This window comes from Peromyscus leucopus, chromosome 2, assembly GCF_004664715.2.
Source record: "Peromyscus leucopus breed LL Stock chromosome 2, UCI_PerLeu_2.1, whole genome shotgun sequence".
NCBI classification, from domain to species: Eukaryota; Metazoa; Chordata; class Mammalia; order Rodentia; family Cricetidae; genus Peromyscus; species Peromyscus leucopus.
In genome coordinates this window covers 25,026,201-25,044,170 of record NC_051064.1, presented here as the reverse complement: position 1 = coordinate 25,044,170, position 17,970 = coordinate 25,026,201, and the positions used below count along the sequence as shown (strand labels likewise).

The 17,970-nt window shown below is 41.3% G+C and overlaps 1 protein-coding gene across 6 annotated transcripts in view; it reads left to right on the top strand.

The window, feature by feature from the left end:
- Positions 1-17,970, top strand: part of Fam110b (family with sequence similarity 110 member B) — a 136,001-nt gene that overhangs the window by 11,960 nt on the left and 106,071 nt on the right. For 4 of the 6 annotated variants that reach the window (XR_005090799.1, XM_028858108.2, XM_037202436.1 and 1 more), the window contains exons 2-3: positions 12,176-12,257; positions 15,867-15,963. The exons of 1 other annotated variant lie outside the window; for it this stretch is intronic. The gene's annotated coding sequence lies outside the window, so the exon portion shown is untranslated. The remainder of the gene's footprint in view (positions 1-12,175; positions 12,258-15,866; positions 15,964-17,970) is intronic. One more of the 6 variants, XM_028858112.2, reaches the window with a different exon arrangement.

Genomic DNA, 17,970 nt, shown 5'->3' with positions numbered 1-17,970 from the left:
AGGACAGACTCCTCAGATGTTTTTCATCATGCTTGGCAGCTTCCTGGAAACTGAGAACCCTTTGGATCCCTCAGCCACATGCCCCCTCATGCCCCAACCCTGACATTTCTGCCCTGCCCAGGTCTTTTCTGCATTTTTGGGGTGCCTCTACCATAGTTTCTACCTCGGGAATCTTTTCTTTTCTCATCTTCCTGCCTCTGCTGTACTGACTTCTGAGTCAGCTGAGATACTACATGGTCACACTTCTAGGCTACTCAAAGCTCTGGCTTCTGTGCTTAGAACAAAGTATTGTGTACTTTTCTGGGTCTTCCCTGGTTTGGGCCCAGGTCTACAGTCCTCTTCCTGACCATCTCAACCTCCACACCTGTTCTTTCCTTGGCCTGAAGTTCTTTTTGCTTCTTTTGTGTTTTATGCTCCTTGGTCATTCTAAAAGTCTTCTGTTATGATGTCTTCTCTCTAATTTTCTTTGACCTTCTGTGTTCTGAAAAAGAACAAAAGAAGCAATCATATCTTCATGATGCTTGAGTAGCCGGAATGCAGAGGCATAAAGTACATTTTTGCCTGGCAATAGGGAATGCCAGTCCTAATAGAGCCAGCTGAGTCTGCTGGCCATCTGGTTCAGACTTAACTCTCTGCTGTTGTGTGTGTGGGCCTTATCTATAGGTCAAGGTGAGCAATCAGTCACTCACATGCTGAAGGAGTCTGCAGTAGGAATGAGGAAACGCATCCCGAGAGATTTTTGGAGCATGGAAGATGTGTTGTAATCACTCACGTGCTGAAGGAGTTTGCAGTAGGAATGAGGAAATGCATCCCGAGAGATTTTGGAGCATGGAAGATGTGTTACATGGAGGTGAATGCCTTGATCTTTTGGGGAAGCACTGGCAGACCACACTTGTGCTGGCTGCTATGGGGGAACCACTGGCCACCTGCTCACCAGGCACTGAAAATGTAGCTGTCCTGAACTGAGGCATCCTGCACATGTGAAACTATACTCAGGTTTGAAGATTTAATTTGAAAAGACAATGCAAAGTAGTAACTCTATCACTTTTTATACTAATTGCTAGCTGGAATGATAATTGTTCTAGATTTCTTAGGCTAAAGTCATAATACTGCCCATTACTTGTTTCCATTTTACTTTTTCTTATTGTAGGAAAACCCAAGACAGTATGTGCTTCTCGGCTGTGGCTTGCTATTTCCCCTGAGTGCTGTCATGCAAGACTCTGCAATTCCTTGACTCCATGTTCTTGGCAGCGCTCTGTTAAGCAGATGGCCGTGTACTAGTAGAAGGGAAAGTAGTAGTAACCGAAAGCAAGAATGGGCTCCCTAGGCACAAATCGTGTTAAGCTGGCTTCCTGCCTCTTTTCTTTCATAAGGTTACTAAGCTAGAAGACCAGAAGGGCTCCGTAGATTTGCATTTGGGTTTCTATACTTTACTGGACTTCCTTCGAGTTGTTATCACACATTCAACATCCCCTGATCCCCTCCAAAATCTGAATATACTGAAATATGAACATTTTAGAAATCTGTCCTTCCAAACAGTTTGAGATTTTGAAACATCCTAACCCCCTGAGATGCTGTCAGTCAAGTTGTGTGAATATTACAAAATCGAAAAGGAAAATATCACTTTCCAATATCTGAAGTACTTCTAGGTATTGGGAAAGCTAGGTCCCAAGAATTTCCAGTCATGAGTATTCAGCTGGTCCTACTCTGATAACACAGGCATTGGTGCAGAGATAAGACAGTCTTCAGGTTGTTTGGGAGAGGTTGTGTCCTGGGCAGTGTCTTGTCTTTTCTGGTATCTGAGGGCTCATGCTCTTGAGCTTGGTGTGATGGAGTAGCTCTCACAGCCCTGACTTTGAGTCTACTCGACTGTCTCCTCCCTTAAGCCTACTTACCCCAACCTCTGGTGAAGGTCCTCACAATGTTGTCTTCACAGGACCTGCCTTCTTAGAGGCTGTGTTTACTGTGGAATTAGTATGCTGCTCTAGGTATGGGGCTGCTTGGGCTGTACTTAAAGCCTAGATTTCTTTCCCTTAAGTTCCTGCTGTTATAGTGTCTTCACCCTGTGTAGGTAAAAAATATCCCATCAGGAAGTGCCAAAACCATTGTAATAGCACAAATGGTGTGTGTGTGTGTGTGTGTGTGTGTGTGTGTGTGTGTGTGTGTGTGTGTGTGTGTGTATGTGTTCATAGTTGTCTTTAGGCCTCTGTGGGGGCTTATGGTGCAGTATGGTTGCTGTGCCATCTCTCCTTGGGAACTGCCCCAGCCTGGCACTTCCTAGGCTGAGTCAATAGCACTTTGCTATAGCAGAAAGGCCCTCTTAGGGATTAGAGAAATGTGTATTCTCTAAATTACTGAAGCAGAATCCATGAAGGAGAATGGTAGGAAGGCAGGTTTCAGCCTACTATTGAGATCAGAGGCACCTCAGTCCAGACTGAACTGATGTGCAAAGGGGGCTGGATGGGTGCATGAAAGCTTGAGCATCCGGTGTAGTCATCTACCCGTCCCGCAGTCCTGGGCTGACACTGCAGCATCCTGGGACCTGTTGGCTTTGCCCGGTCCTTATAGTGGCTGCTTTGTTTCTAACACATCTTTTCTGCTTCCCATGGTGGGATGATTTTATCAGGCCCTGGAGGCTCTGGGCCTGTTCCATGGTGGAATTAGTGGAGGAGTCTATTCAGAGCACTCTCAGGGGCTTGTTGTGAAATAAGGTCACTTCTCCCTTTAGCACCACTGTAAACTGATAAACACTTGTAAGCAAAGTGCAGGAGGGTGAAGCTGTTACCTTCAGTCCCAGGACCCCCCTTCCTGTTCTGTGACGGTGACTGGACCATGGGCCTCCTGTGAAGGGGGATTGACTGTGCATTAAGGTCCTGGTGCCTGCAGGGAGGTGTTACAGTTTGCCTTCTGTTCTCCCACTTGGAAGAGACCCAAGCAAAACTAGTGCTATCAGAACTAAAGTGACAGGACAGATACCAGTGCTCCGTGCAAAGGCTGTTCAAGGTCGCCTGCCTCGAGCTTCGAATTGTCAACCCATCAAGAACACATGGTTTTGTGTAGTGACCTTTTCCCGAGTACGGTTGGTGGGATTTGAGAGGACCTTCCCTCATACACCTGTACACAGGTCACTGTAGGAAGCCTTGAGCCGGCAAGTGCTGTGCACTGTAGTTAGTGTCACCTGGAAGGCTACTGAAGCACAAACTTGTCAGTCTGTCCTGGCTTCTGACTCTTGGGATTTCCCAGAACTTTGCTGGAGATTCTAAACTAGTGATGAAAACTTAACTTGTGAGGTGTCAGTGCTAAAACTGGAACAGCAACAGTACATCCAGTTGGAGATCCCAGGCCGGAAGGAGGGGTCTAAAGGTGGTTGCCTGGATGAAGACATTAGAGAAGAGCCCCTGCCAGGACCGGAGCCCTGTGATGAATGCTTCAACCTTCTCTTCAAGAGCCTCCAACAGCCCATATTCCTTAGGCATGAGTGCACATGTGTATGTTTGTATGCATGCGTATGCTTTTTTGAGACAGAGCCTTGCTCAGTAGCCCAGGCTTGAAGGAAATCTTCTGTTAGCCCAAGCTGAGCTCTTAGGTTGTGTCCTCTTGCTTGACTCCCCAGTGCTGGGATGATAATCTGTCCCACCACGCTGGGTAACAAAGTTCCTCCCCTTGATAGAATCATTCTTCTTAGTAAGTCATGCGATTTTGCTGAGATACTTTGTACTTGCCTTAATCTGTGTAGGTTCTCACAGTTGAAACACTGGGTCAGCTATGACTTGCTTTTGGAGGTGTCTTTTGCTGAGTGTGTTAGGTACCCAGAAGTAAACCAGTTATCTTCACCTTTCACTCTAAAAGACAATATATCTTGTAGTGTACGCTACTTTAATAAAGTATTTTTAAATGTAACATAAAAAATCAAGGCATTACACTGAAACTCTAGTCTTTCCTTTTCTTAAGATTTTATTATATTTTTAGTTTGCAAGTTGATAGTTTTATTTTCAAAAGGCTTAGATGCTGTTTTACTCTGAGATAGATGTTAAATTTACATATTGAAATATTTTTTTCTTACTCCAGCAAAAGTTGATATAGAAAATATTAAATTAATTAAATACGTGGAAATATGTAACCATTTCTGAACTCCATCTCAATTCCTTATATAAAAAAGTCCCCTGTGGACCAAATCAAAACTTTTGCAAAATGATGAGGATTTCAAGTAGAAATCTAATGGAATGTGTATTCTACAATGAAAATTAGTTTTATTTGGAAACCAATGTAACCCCCACAATATTGAACTATTTATTGTTACGTTATTAAACCCATTCTATTTTTATGGTTTAATTATGTAGTTGACCCATTTAATCTGACTGCCATGCTCAACAAAACAAGTAGGATATTTTTTAATCAGAGCTAGCATTTGAGAAGGCTGACTTCTCTTTGAGTATGGCTGGAAGGAGGTAGAACAGTCCCAGTGCTATTTTGATGAGGTTTAGTTATTTTTGTAATCTGGGAAATAGATACTTTCAGATAAAAGATTTTACTGGGAAGAAAGAAAGGTAGAAGTTGAAGTAAAAGCTTTATTATGTCTTATTGCATAACGGTGTCCTCAAAGCTTAGCAGTAGAAATGACCTCTATTCCCCTTCACATGTCAATGGGGACTCTGGAACTCTGCTCTGGGATTCAGACTGTTTCTTACCAGGCTTCAATCAAGGTGTTCCTGAGGTTGCTGGCATGCTGTACAGGTGGAGTGGCTGAGAAAGGTGGCTAGAGAGCTAGAGTCAGTGGTGGTGAGGGTCAAGCTTAGGCCCTTCTCCCATTCCTGGCACTGTTTGATCTGTCTGGATTATAGGCCAAATTTTTGACCAGGGATGAGCCTGTGCGTGTGTCTTTCATTGTGTCCCAGAATGGTTAAACTGCCTAACTCTGGCTCTTCATCAAGCCTGTCCTAAGGGGATGCCTTGTGCCCGGAAGTGCTCCAGAGAGCCTCTGTGGTCTCTAGAGAGGAGACACAGCTCAGGGCAAGGAAGATAATGTGTTTAGGAGAGCTGCCCTGGAAATCATATGAGAGCCCACATCAGTTGCTTGTTAAAGCAAGTTGATTGACAGCTAGGTGAGCAGAGAGGACAGATCAAATCCAAGAACTAAGATCTTAAATAGTGTGGCACCTGGGATTGTGAGCAGTTCAGTTTTGTAGTGTCGGGAAGAAGCAAGGAATATAAAAAGTGGTTTTCCTGTGGTATGCAGGGAATTAGAAAGTTGAAGATCCTTAAATAAAACTAATTTATAACATTGTTACAACTAGGAAATAAAATATAATTGTTATTATTCTAAATATTCTGTCGGTAATAGTAAATATATTGTTATTTGATATGGAGGAAAACTCTGAAAAGAAGTGAAATTCCATTCTGGGATTGTTTGATGGCAAATAAGTATTGTTGACCACTAAGCTGGAAGCCCAAACCTTTTTCAACCAGTTATTTATTGGCTAACCAGTAGTATTTTTCCTAAGACCTATGTTGATTTGAGAGTGCAGCATGGTGGGCGTGACAGAATTCAAAGGTTAACTTTATGAAACATTTGTTAGGGAACGTAAGACACAGAGTGAATTTTGTAATTGAACATGGATTCTGTCCCTAAGAAGACTCCTTGTGGATTCAGTCCTTTGGGTATGAGATTCTTAACCTGTTTTACTATTAAGGTAGCAAAGTTGCCATTAATATGACAGGGGCATGGGTTTGAAGTATATATTGTGGAGGCATTAGTTTGGATAGTCTCAATTTTCCTGCCTATTCATTTTTCCTGACATTGATTTCTTTGGAGTCCTGAGGAGAGAATGGAGCAAATATTAATTATCAAAAGTTGAACCAGAGTCAAACCTCCTATCTGATTTTATAGACATGCCCTGTGGCTGAGCTAACACACTCTCCTTGCAGATCCTAATTGCAAGGCGCTGGCATGTGCCAGTGAATAGCGTTCTGAGGCTGGAGTGCTGTCTCTAGATCCTGGCCATGCAGGGAGGCCCTTGCTTTGGTTCACAAAATACTTGGTACTTCGCCTGTCCATTCACAAGTGTTTACTGTTGAGAAGCATCTGGCCTTCTGTTTTGGTTATGAAGGCTGAATGTTCTGGTATAAGAAGTGAGAAATGTCCTGTGAAACACACTGCAGCATGGCTGACCCATGGGGACATTATACAACTTAAAAGAAACTGACTATGAGATGACAGTGTTACATGATCAAATTTGAACCAAGTATCAAGTGTGGTCAGTTGAGAAGGTAAACAGACATGGACCAGACTGGGAAGGGAAAAATACAGAATTGCTTAATGAGCAGAGCATAGGTTTTTAAGAGGAAAATAGTTCCAGAAATGGATGCTGGTAATGGTGCATAGCACAGTGAGTGGATTTCATCACCCAGTGGTATGATTAAGATGATTAAGATAATAAATTTAATGTTATGCATATTTTATTCAATTTAAAAATATATAATATAAAAACATGTTTAAATAAAACCTGCCAAAGCCTTAAAAGAAAAGTTGTGCCCAATAGATTACATTATATTTTGCTAACACTATACTTAATTTTGTAGGATAGCAGAACATACTGGTGTTGATATTAGTGTCTTTTTACCCTTGCTTCTGAAGGAGATGAATGGATCTTAGGATCTTTGGGAAAACCAAGAGTAGGGTTTTTTTTGGCTTGAAATTAGTGCCACCTGCTCAGAAAAGCACTTGAAGAGGCTCCAATTATATATCTAGCATAGAGGAGAGAGCCAAGTTGGAGGGTTGTTAGTGATTATCTCTCAAGGAACAGAGGTATGTGGGAAAGCCGTGTTCTTGAAGTGATGCTTATTGGAGCCTGTTGTCTTTCAGTAAGCTAAGACATTGTGTCCTGAGCCCCATGCTAAATATATTGGAGAGGTTTTCTTTTCTTTCTTTCTTTCTTTTTCTTTTTTTTTTTTTTTTTTTTTGTAGTATTGGGATAGAACAAAGGGCCTTGTACACAATAGACCAGCAGTCTGCTACTGAGCTGTAGTTCAAGTTCAAAATCGTGTGTGTGTGTGTGTGTGTGTGTGTGTGTGTGTGTGTGTGTGTGTGTGTGTTCGTGTTCCAGTGCTTGTCCACATGCCTATACATGCTTGCTGTCTGTCTGTCTGATCTTTTGAGACAGGATCTCTTACCTGAAGCTCACTGATTTGACTAGAGTATCTTCGCCTGGACTGTTTGAGGAAAAAAGAAGGACTTGCATTTTATTGAAGTTACCTCTTAGTTGTTTGGAGATGCTTGCAAAGGGTGGAAAATTGCCAGAGTATAATAATAGGAAGCAGAAATATGTTGACACAGTTTCTTGGCATTATATCCAAGAGTGACTTAAATAATATTCTCTAATTTTTATTTTTCAAGCAACACAGTGACTAATTTAATAGCTAGTCATTTAAAAATAATACTTTAAAAGTCACCATCAAGGTAAGATCAATTCTTCCTGCCTTAGGTGGTTGGGGGTTCATCACCCATGTGTTTTTCTTCAAAGAAATATTTTCCGTAAGTTAAAAAGGGATTTTACACATGAGAACTTAACAACTACAAAGCCTATTTTTACCAGACAAGGAAGTGGAAGGACTAGCATGACCATAGCAAATACCTCTTGAAGTACTTGGGAAAGATCAGAAATGAAAACATTACAGTAAGGAGGCTTCACTGTCCTTTCCAGCCTGTCTCCCCTGTCCTAAGACGGTTCTTGAGGCCCTTGTTTATATTTATGTGTCTAGAATAAATAATAGACCTCCTGACACTTCTGGCCATTTGGTTGGGAACTATTAAAGTCTAGATTTGGTTCATAATTTCTGTAATCTTTTCTGAGTTTCTTCGAGGTTCTGACTCTTAGTCATTGGAACCTTGGAGAATGACATGATTAGTGATTGAATAATGCGCAGCTAGGTTTGTGCTAGGTGTAAGACTGTGTGTTAGTGTGATGAGCTGTGTGATGACATACCATTTATAGGAGTGTGAGAAGTGAACATTTGAGATATATAGTGCTCTTTTGGTAAAGGGGTGTTCTTTACAACTGGATGCTTCTATTCTTAATTTGCAGATGGGTACATGTTTATCCTCAAAAGATGTGTGATACTGGCATTGAAGCAAGTTACATAGATTTTTCCATCAAGTTGTTCTTTAGATATTGTTACCATGAATATAACATTTCTTTGACTGTGGTTGCTAAGTGCTGTTTATAGAGAATTCATGAATATAAATGATTGGCTAGATGAATTTAATTTGAGTTTATTTAATGAAACTTTTAGTGTGCCATTTCTTTTCTGTAAAATTCTATATTTATGAAACTCTCTTTCAGCATAGTCCATATAAATTAATCTCCAGGAAACAAATAGCTTCTTCAAGGCACCTGTCCCATGAGAAGAACACTGGTGTGAGGTGCTCACAGTCTTTTTTTTTCTTCATGACAGGGTTTCTCTGTGTAACCATGGCTGTCCTAGAAATTGCTCTGTAGACCTGGTTGGCCTTGAACTCTGCCTGCTTCTGCCTCCCAAGTGCTGGGATTAAAGGCATGTACCACCACCACATCATTTTAGTTTGACTTTCAAACTATCATTAATTGTGTAGTCTTTTTTGGATGACAGATTTTCAGATTGCCCAGAAATTGATGGTCTAGGAGAGGAGTAGAATTAGAAGAAAACAAAACAACAAACAACAACAAAAATACATTCTGTTGCATGCTTCCTTTATGTCCAGCATTTTTACATATTTTGTCACAATACTTTCATCTAGAATAAGAACGATTTCCATTTGTTGATGCAGAAGCCAACTGCCCAGGGAGACTCTCAGTCCATCAGTCACAGTAGTAGCCAGGATGTGACCTGGTTCTGCCTGTGTCAGGGATGCTGGTGCACAGCCAACCAGCACTGAGTAGACAGAGCCTTGTGGATCATTTGCTAAGTCATAGACATTTAATCCTGATAGGACCCTTTTAGGTAAGGATTTTATTGTTCTCATGTTACCAATATGGAGATGGGTCTTTAGAGGGAAAATGAGTTGCTTAAGTCACACTGTGCTATAGAGACAAGATTTAAATTCACGTGTCCAGAATGTTTAGAAATATTCTTTGGGTCATCATTTTCGCTATTTCCCTGTTTCCCAATTAAAGGAGGCCTTTTATTTTGAGAGTTGACAACCTTCCACTTTTAATAGTTTCAAAATGAAATTTGCTTAGACTTACTCAAGCCGTCACATAACCCAAGCTGGGTCAGCACTGAGTGGATAAGATGAGACCTTCCACCCATGCACCTATAACTGTTGTCTTGGGAGCCCTGACTCGTCCACAAGCATGTGAGGTCTCACTTCCTGACTTCAATCCTAGGGGTTGAGATAACCAGGATGGGTTTATGGCCTAGTGTGGAGTCACAACAGTAGCCGGTTTTACCTGGATTCGGTGTCTTCATGGAACTTAGCAAGGTGCCAGAAAATGGCAAGAAGCTTAGAAATAAAGCTTCGAGAGGCCAGGGAAATGCACTCAACAGCAGGGTGGTCTGAGAGAAGGTTAAATGGGCTGAAGTCTCCAGACATGACAGGATGTAGGAGAGGTATTTGGATAGCGGACAGGATGCACACATGATAAAGGAGACAGCATGACCAGCTGGGGACTTCTGCTCATGGTTCTTGAGTATCTGGGACCCAACCACATGAGGGACAGCGGCTGATGAGGCTCATCCCTAAAAGGCTTTGTCTGCCACCATCCTACATTTGAGTAGCTGTGAAAGAGTTGATGGAGAGGACTCTGGTGTCTGTAGCAGGTGAGTCAGGGACAGAGGATGTGACAGAACATGGAGGGTGTGAGCACAGCAGGATATGGGAACGATCAGTTTTGTTGATCAGGTTGAAAGCCTGAGTTTTGGGAAACAGATTGTGAGGTAGTGATACTGCTCCAGGAGGCATATCTGTTAAATATTAGGACAGAGTCCATTGCTGCCTCCAGATCTCCCGGCTTTACAAGGCAGCCTGTTCAAACCTTAAGCTGATCGGTTACTAGAATGTGCTTGCCATGAGCCACAGTGCTTCTTTATAACTTCTACCACTCAGAATGCTGTCTGTCTCTCCATGCTCAGAACATAGCTCCATTTTCATGCTAATGAACTTTGGCAGTTGATTTAAATATTTTTAGGCCTCCTTTTGTCTTAGTTACATTTCTTTTCCTATGAAGAGACACAGTCAAGGCAACTTATAAAGGAAAGGGTTTAATTTGGCGGGGCACTTATAGTTTCAGAGACCATCATGTCAGGGAGCATGGTGGCAGGCAGGCATGGTACTGGAGCTGAGATTACATCTTATCTTCAAGTTAGACATAAAAAGTGAAGAGACCTGGCCTCAAAGCCCACCTCCAGTGATGTACCTCCTCCAACACGGCCACACCTCCTAATCTTTCCCCCAAACAATGACACCAAGTATTCAAATAGATGACCCTATGGGGGCTCATTCAAAATACCATACCTTTCTGTCTGCCCATGTCTCCCTTTGCCAAGATCTGGTACTACCTGTCACTCTTACTAATTTGGTAGGGACTGGGTCACTTTTGTTTCATGCACCATTTTTAGACTTTAGTAGTGGTGGGTCATTGTTATTACCGTAAATGATCAAGAGATCTTAAGATGCATTTTAGAAGGAAGCTTGTGAGTCCACCCTAGGCATACCGGTACCCTATTTGCTGTGGGTACTGTTCACACAGCACAGTAGAACTCACTTTATACTGAGCGTTTTACTTTTGACAGTACAGCCTGTAGTTACTCTGGTATTTATGCTGTAATTACAGTGCAGTGATTATCTTAAGAGTCTTTTGGCCGGGCGGTGGTGGCGCACGCCTTTAATCCCAGCACTCGGGAGGCAGAGGCAGGCGGATCTCTGTGAGTTCGAGGCCAGCCTGGGCTACCAAGTGAGCTCCAGGAAAGGCGCAAAACTACACAGCAAAACCCTGTCTCGAAAAACCAAAAAAAAAAAAAAAAAAAAAAAAGAGTCTTTTGCACCTACATAAATATATAACTTCTACCATAGAAGACATTGCATTTTTGGTATGGTGGACTTTGTGTGAGTGATGGCTTTTCTTGCCTAATCTTAATGTCTGTTTCTATCTACATAGGGACCAATAAATAGAAGCCCCTTGAGAAATATTTGTTCAAGTATTTCAAGAAGAGCTTCAAGTTTCCACAGTTGGTTTTACCGTCTTCTGTCTCTGTTGTTTTATCGTCAGCACAGTGGCTGCACCTCAGTATACAGCTTTTTCAGCCAGCAGTTGCAACCCCGCAGTTTTCAGAGTTAGGCCAAAGCCTGGTGGGAATTCTGTTCCTGCAGGCAGCAGCTCTGTTGCTTTAACTAAATTTCCATTGTTCTATTTATAAGTAAGACTTGGGATTCAAAGGCTGGGGGAAAAACTTGCTAGCTCAGAGAGGTTGAATAACAACTAGCTGACTTCTTCTCCTTGTTAGTGTTGCTGAAAGCCTGACCTTCCACTCCCCCAAAACAAAAAAGCCTTGCCACTCAAAATCCCTCCACTTCCAATGTGTCTCTCTATCTCTTGCAGATGCCCTCTGATGCTCTATGACTACTGTGCTAACTCAGCCTCCTGACCCAAGGTTAATCTTACTTAATTAACACAAACATTAACTTGGGGTTCATAGTATGATCAAATATCCTCCAACATGTCTCCATTTTACCATCCACAAACTATCAAATTGTAGAAGTCTATACATTTTATCATCCACAAACTATCAAATTGTAGAAGTCTATCCTTTTACAATGAAAAGATTGGTTATAGATTAAATATTACTAGGCTAATACCTTAGAAATCTATTAGCAAGACTACAGCCCAGTGGAAGTTGTAGAACAATGGAATACTTTCTTTGTGGCATGTAGCCACTGCGGGTTGCTGTGATTCTTCTTAGGTTTTTGGGGAGTGGAGAATCATCCCATGAAGAGTTTTTATGTCTTACAGATGAAGTTAAGATTTTTTAGGTTAATTGATGGTTGTATGTAAGGTACAATGTATATACAATTAATGTATATAGAGTCAGACTTACTGACTTCCAGTATACAGTTCAGGAGTTCCATAGATACGTACAGTAGCCACTGTTGCAGCCATGGTCTGTGTTTCTATCATCTGACATGTCTCCTACCTCTTTGTAGTTGGTCCCGCCCATCTCCTCCAGTCCTGGTGATCCTTGATCTGGTGAATATTGATGGAATTTTGCCTTCTCCAGAACTTTAAGTAAGTGGGACTAGACCTTTAGTAGTTTGTATCTGACAGATATGGTATAGTATTTCTCAATTCCTTTATATTGTCATATGCATCAACTGTTTTTCTTTTTCCTGGGTAGTATTTTCCACGTAATACTTTGTTTATCCATTTACCAGCTGATGGATATCTGGATTATTTCAGGTTTGGGGTTCTGATGAGTAAGGCTACTGTGAACATTCCTGTGTCAATCTTTGTGTGGAAACTGGGGTTTTCATTCCTCATACCTAGAAAGAGAATTATTAAGTCAAACAAATGTGTTCTCTGCTGTAGAAAAACTGCCAAATCGTGTTTTAGAGTGCTTGTAACATTGTGAATTCTCTACCACAGTTCCTTTTCAGATGTTGTAACTGTTCTAGTAGCTGTGTCAGGGACCTCACTAAGGATTCTTAAACTTCTCTTTAATTATGCTGACAATTTCTTTGTGTGCTTACATGGTACTCTCCTTTGTGGACAAACTGTTGAAATTAAGATTCTATTGCTTCTTCCTTAGTATGGTTACTTGAACATTGAGTTTTTATAACAATTTTGAGTTTATATGAAAAATTATAAGGAAGCTACCATTGTATGTTGATAACTGCAAAAGATTGGTTCCCAGACAACCCTCATGCAAAAGTCTGTGGATATTCAAGTCCCTCTTATAAAATGGTGTTTTCAAAGAACCTACAGGCATCTTCCATATACTTTTAAATCACCTCTGGCTGACTTAGATAATGGATACAGCGTAGATGCTGTATAAATAGTTGTTACATTACCTTGTTCAGGAGTGATAATAAAAAATTCTGTACATTTTCAGTGAAGTTGAAATTGTTCCTCCAAATGTTTTCTAAGAACTGTTGGTTAAATTCAAAGATAAGAATCAATGACTACATAGGGCTGGCTGTACTCAATTGCTTCCCAGTTTCAGGAAGTAAATCCTTCTTAATGGATGCTTTTTTTCCTGGACTGTTTGCTCTCTGTCACATGTGTGGAGGGTTCTGTCCCCTGCCACCCTGGTTAGTGGATCTTCCCTTTCATCCTTGCACACACTCTTTACTTATTTGTGTGTGCCAATTCATACCCTTTAGACAAATGATCACCAGTGGATTTCCACCCCCTCCCCCCACGCATCCCATTGGAACCTCCAGGCCAGGGAGACAGCCACCCTGCAGCAATGTGTTCATTGGTCTGAAGTAAGCTGGTCACTGCCTCAGGCTTTTTGGATCACATGCACCCAGTACTGACTGACTAAATAGTGGGAGTCAACAGGCAACTGCTGGTCTGAGCAAACTGAGCAGTTCTGGAGTTTTAGAGAATACAAAATCTTAATTTGAATAGCCCTCAAATTCTTACTTTACACGTTGCTTGTGTACACTTTGAGTTTGCTTGAGAGATGGCTATAAAATCACTTGAAACTGTATTTTAGCAAACCCTATCATTATTATCTGACTAGAAACAAGAGAGAAATTGTAGTTTTGGATTACTCAAGTCTAGAATATCCCACATTTTACTTCAGTTTCCCATGCATGGGTCTTTAGCATGCCAGCTAGTGTGAACAGTAGAACAAAATGTAGATTATGCTGTAGTGGTCAAGTTGCTCTATGAAAGGGGTATTAATATTTTATATTAATTATTTTATATTAATATCATAGAATATTTTTATTTTATAATATAATCAATATAATTATAAGCTCTTCAGAGATTTGTGGAAATTAAGGATCAACCGTGAAATAATAGAGAATCATATTGGCATGTAGGAGACCTGAGATCAGATGTGTGCTGTGTGACTTTGGAGCAGGCATATAACCACTCTGGGGTTTCATCTCCTTAGTAAAAAAGGATCAACTCTGCACACAGTCATAAGGCCTCTAAGGTTCAGGCATATATGATGTTAATTGTTTTAGTAGGATGGCTTTGACTTCACATGGCAACTCTGAAGATAAACTGCTACTGGCTTTCTTGTGTTCTTCCATCTTAGCCATAATTGTGTGGCTCTGAAGTCTCTGAATCATAACAGAGTTTAGCTCTTCATTTTTCTCTCTTCAAAAGTATGAAAGTAGGCAAGAGTAATCAAAAGCTGAAAAAGAAATTTTAAGAAAAAAAAAAACCACTGGTTACAAAACAGCATAGTGCAAAACCATTTATTTTATTCTGAGTCACAACCAATTAAATTGGGCTCAAACATCCTGTAGATTAAAAGTACTTTAAATTAATTTTAAAAGTAAATGATTTTATTGATTGGAATCCCTGGAATCCCATATAAAATAATGTCATTAAAATTCATGCACCAAATGAACCAAAGAGAAATGTGGAAGTTGAGTCTTCATTTATTCAGTCTAGTGCTAAGTTCTACTTCATGCTATTGCTGAGCATCACTGAGTGATCCAACAGAAACAGACTATTTGTAGGTGACCTCGTGGGGGGTGGATCACTCTTAGTTGTTACTAAAGTAGACATTTTCAGGCTTTTTGTGCAGTTCTTGAAGCTGAATAAAATCTGGGTCAACATGTGCAGGCTTACTAATAAACTGTTTTATCATTCATCTTACATCATTCCAGAAAGGGACATGTGATGGTTGGGAATCTGGCAAAGACCCCAAGTGATGTGGCCCTTAACTGTCATCAGTTCCAATTGCAAATAATTCCTTAGTTACCAGTTATTCTTCTATCCATGCATGGATAGTGGCTCTCAATGAAGAAGACACCTATGCATCCAGAACTTTCCTTTCCTGCCGGGTGTCTCCACTTTCAAGCAAAGATGCAGTCCTTTGCTATCTGACAGAAACAGATGTGGCAAGAACAGAGAGTTAAAATTTCCAGCACTGAATCTTCTTCTGAGTTGCCAGATGTCTGGATAAACATTGCTTTGATGATTCATGCAGCTATCCCCAAATACAGTGACAGCAGTCATACAAACAAGAGATTTGCTGAGTGACTTCCCTCAGGGAGCCTCAGTGTCCCATCAGCTTTTAAAAATGCGGCATGTTGGTTAGGGCCAGCCACATGTCCAGTCAAAGTTAATTTTTCCTTCCTGAAAATGAGGTATTGTGTGCTCATAATCTGACATGGCCTAACCCAAGGCCTGGCTGCCTTCTATGACATATAGGAACACTCTTGTTTTGAGTCCCAGGTCCGTGTTACACTTGGGGCACAGGGAAAGCTAAAACATACACTGTTCACTTCCTTTATAACAAAAACTGATTTCTAAAAGTACAAGTTCTGTTTCCTTTGCCCAGTTCTGCTGTGGTGTCTGAGCAGCCCCTTCCTGCTGCACCCAGCCCTATGAGCTGGAGCCCTGGTGGGTACTGCAAGGGATGCTGCATTTGGGGGCATGTGAAACACAGGATGAGTGAGTCTCAGGTCATTTGTGGCTGGTTGAGTGCACAGAGCAACCCACTCAGGTGTTGATTTTGTTGTTTTCTCCAACCAGTGGGAGAAAAGTCTGGTACATTAGCTCGGAGTAGGTCTGCCACCCATCTTCCCCCTCAGTCTTAGGAAATGCAGTGCCTTATGTTATTCATTGAAACTGATTCTGTCTTAATGCTCTTTGAAGCCCCCTGTTCTTGTCCATCAGAATGTTTAGTCCATGTCTGTTTTCTTGCAGAAATCCCCAAGCTGGACACTGAGATCATCATTCCTATTTTTTCTGAGTCTTCAGTTGAAAGCTGCCAGGACTCCATGGCCTAGAAGGGAAATAAAGGGTAATCATATTTTAAAGTGTATTATTAAGCTCACATATAAATCTACCCATAGTAAATGCATTTCTTTCATGTGTTACACAGAATCTTTGCATCCCTTTGTTTTCCCAGTTTCCTTTCCTTTCCCTTCCTTTTTTCTCCTCACTCCTGCCTCCTGTTTGCTTCCTCCTGTCTCTGTATTCATTCAGCACATGTGTGGAAGCCTTGCGGACCAGCCAGTGATCGGGCACACCTTGACCCTTCCTCTAGCAGTCGGGTGGCATGAGAGGGACTGGGGAAAACACATCTGAAAGTGGTGCCCCCCGTCTTTTTCCCAGGGCATCTGGTGGTGGTCTAACCACTGGACCACAGCTGTTCCAGTACCCATAATCCTTTCATCATCGCCGTTGGCCCCGAAATGAATGCCCTCTTGCGCGCTGTGTACTGACTTGGGCGTTTGCCTACAGTAGCCTTTTCTGAGTTACCTGAACCTACTTTCTGTTTGTATTTAATCTTCACAATTAGGCCTGTGAGAATCAGAATTACACATGGTAAATACAGCAGCAGCAGTACCACTCCCCAGCCAATTCATATGTGAACATTTCCACCGGCCCTGAGACCTGACATGACAGTCCCAAGATGAAGATTTTTCCTATTACTGTGCTATGTCTTAGTAAAAATACAGGAGCACCAAAGTGCCCTATAAGATGACCTTCTGTCCATATAGACAAGGTATGTGTGAAACATGAACACATTTCACATGTAGACACAACCTGGACGTGTGCACAGTTCTTGATGCTTTGCTCTTCTGCAGGATGCAGATGGTAGCACTTCTTTCTCAGGATTCTGCAAGAACTGGATTAGTTGGTTTATACAAAATACAGTGTTCCAGGCACACAGTGCATACCTCATGAGAGGGAGCCCTCAGTGACAGTGGTAACATGGCAATAGTGCTGTCATGATGTCTTTGTAATAGGACACATGCCATAACCCTGAATGCTGATGAGAGCCCAGCAGAAGGAGGGAAGAAGGGCTACAAGTTCAGTAATCTCTGCTAGTTCATTAAATAATTGCCTCTGCTTTGATCACAAAGCTTCATTCATAAAAGCTTTAGTGTGATTGGTAAATGGAGTGAATAGTTATGTTATATATTCCTACATCCTTCTATTCTTACCATACTATCTAAATATAAATGACAGTATAGTCTTGGGTTTTTATAAGTTTAAAAGCAATTAAATATGCATAATTATTTGTTCTCTTACCAGATAGTTACTTCTTATTAAATATGAAATGTTCTGAAATATATCACCTTTATGTTCTTTTCCCAAACTTTAAGGAGCAAACCAACCTGAAATAAACAATACACATACACTGTACATAAATTAAATGCATCTTACTTAAATTTTGGCTTTCTTTTCCTTGTCCTTTGAACTGAAAACATAGTTAAATCTATTGCATTGGAGAATTTCCTTAGCATTCATTTCATAGCATTTGCTTTGTGTGCAGTTGAAATGAATGACATTTCCAGGCAGACAAATGTTGTAGAGAGCTGGGGTGAAGCTCAGGAGTAGAATTTGTACTCAGAATGCACAAGGCACTGGGCTCCATCGCTAGCAACGCGCGCACACACACACACACACACACACACACACACACACACTCACGCACGCACGCACGCACGCACGCACGCACGCACACGCTCGCGCGTGACACCACAAAGACGTACATGACCATTTTAAAGAAAAGGGTGTATAATTATATAGTTCACTGTGAGTCTCACACATTAGCAAGCAGCTCCATCTGAAACCTTTCTTTGTCTGTATGCCAGCATTGGACATGTACAGTGTAAATGAGAACTGAGCTGAAAATGCTTCGAGGGGACTAAGTAAATGAGAACCCATTTGCTAAAATCCTGAGGGCATGAAGACTTTCAGAGTTGCTTCTAGTAGCCCCGTGAAACAGAACTGTAAAGAGAGTCATTTCCCTGGGAGGATGTGTGTATTTGAATGCAGCAAGGCCAGTTCTGTCTGA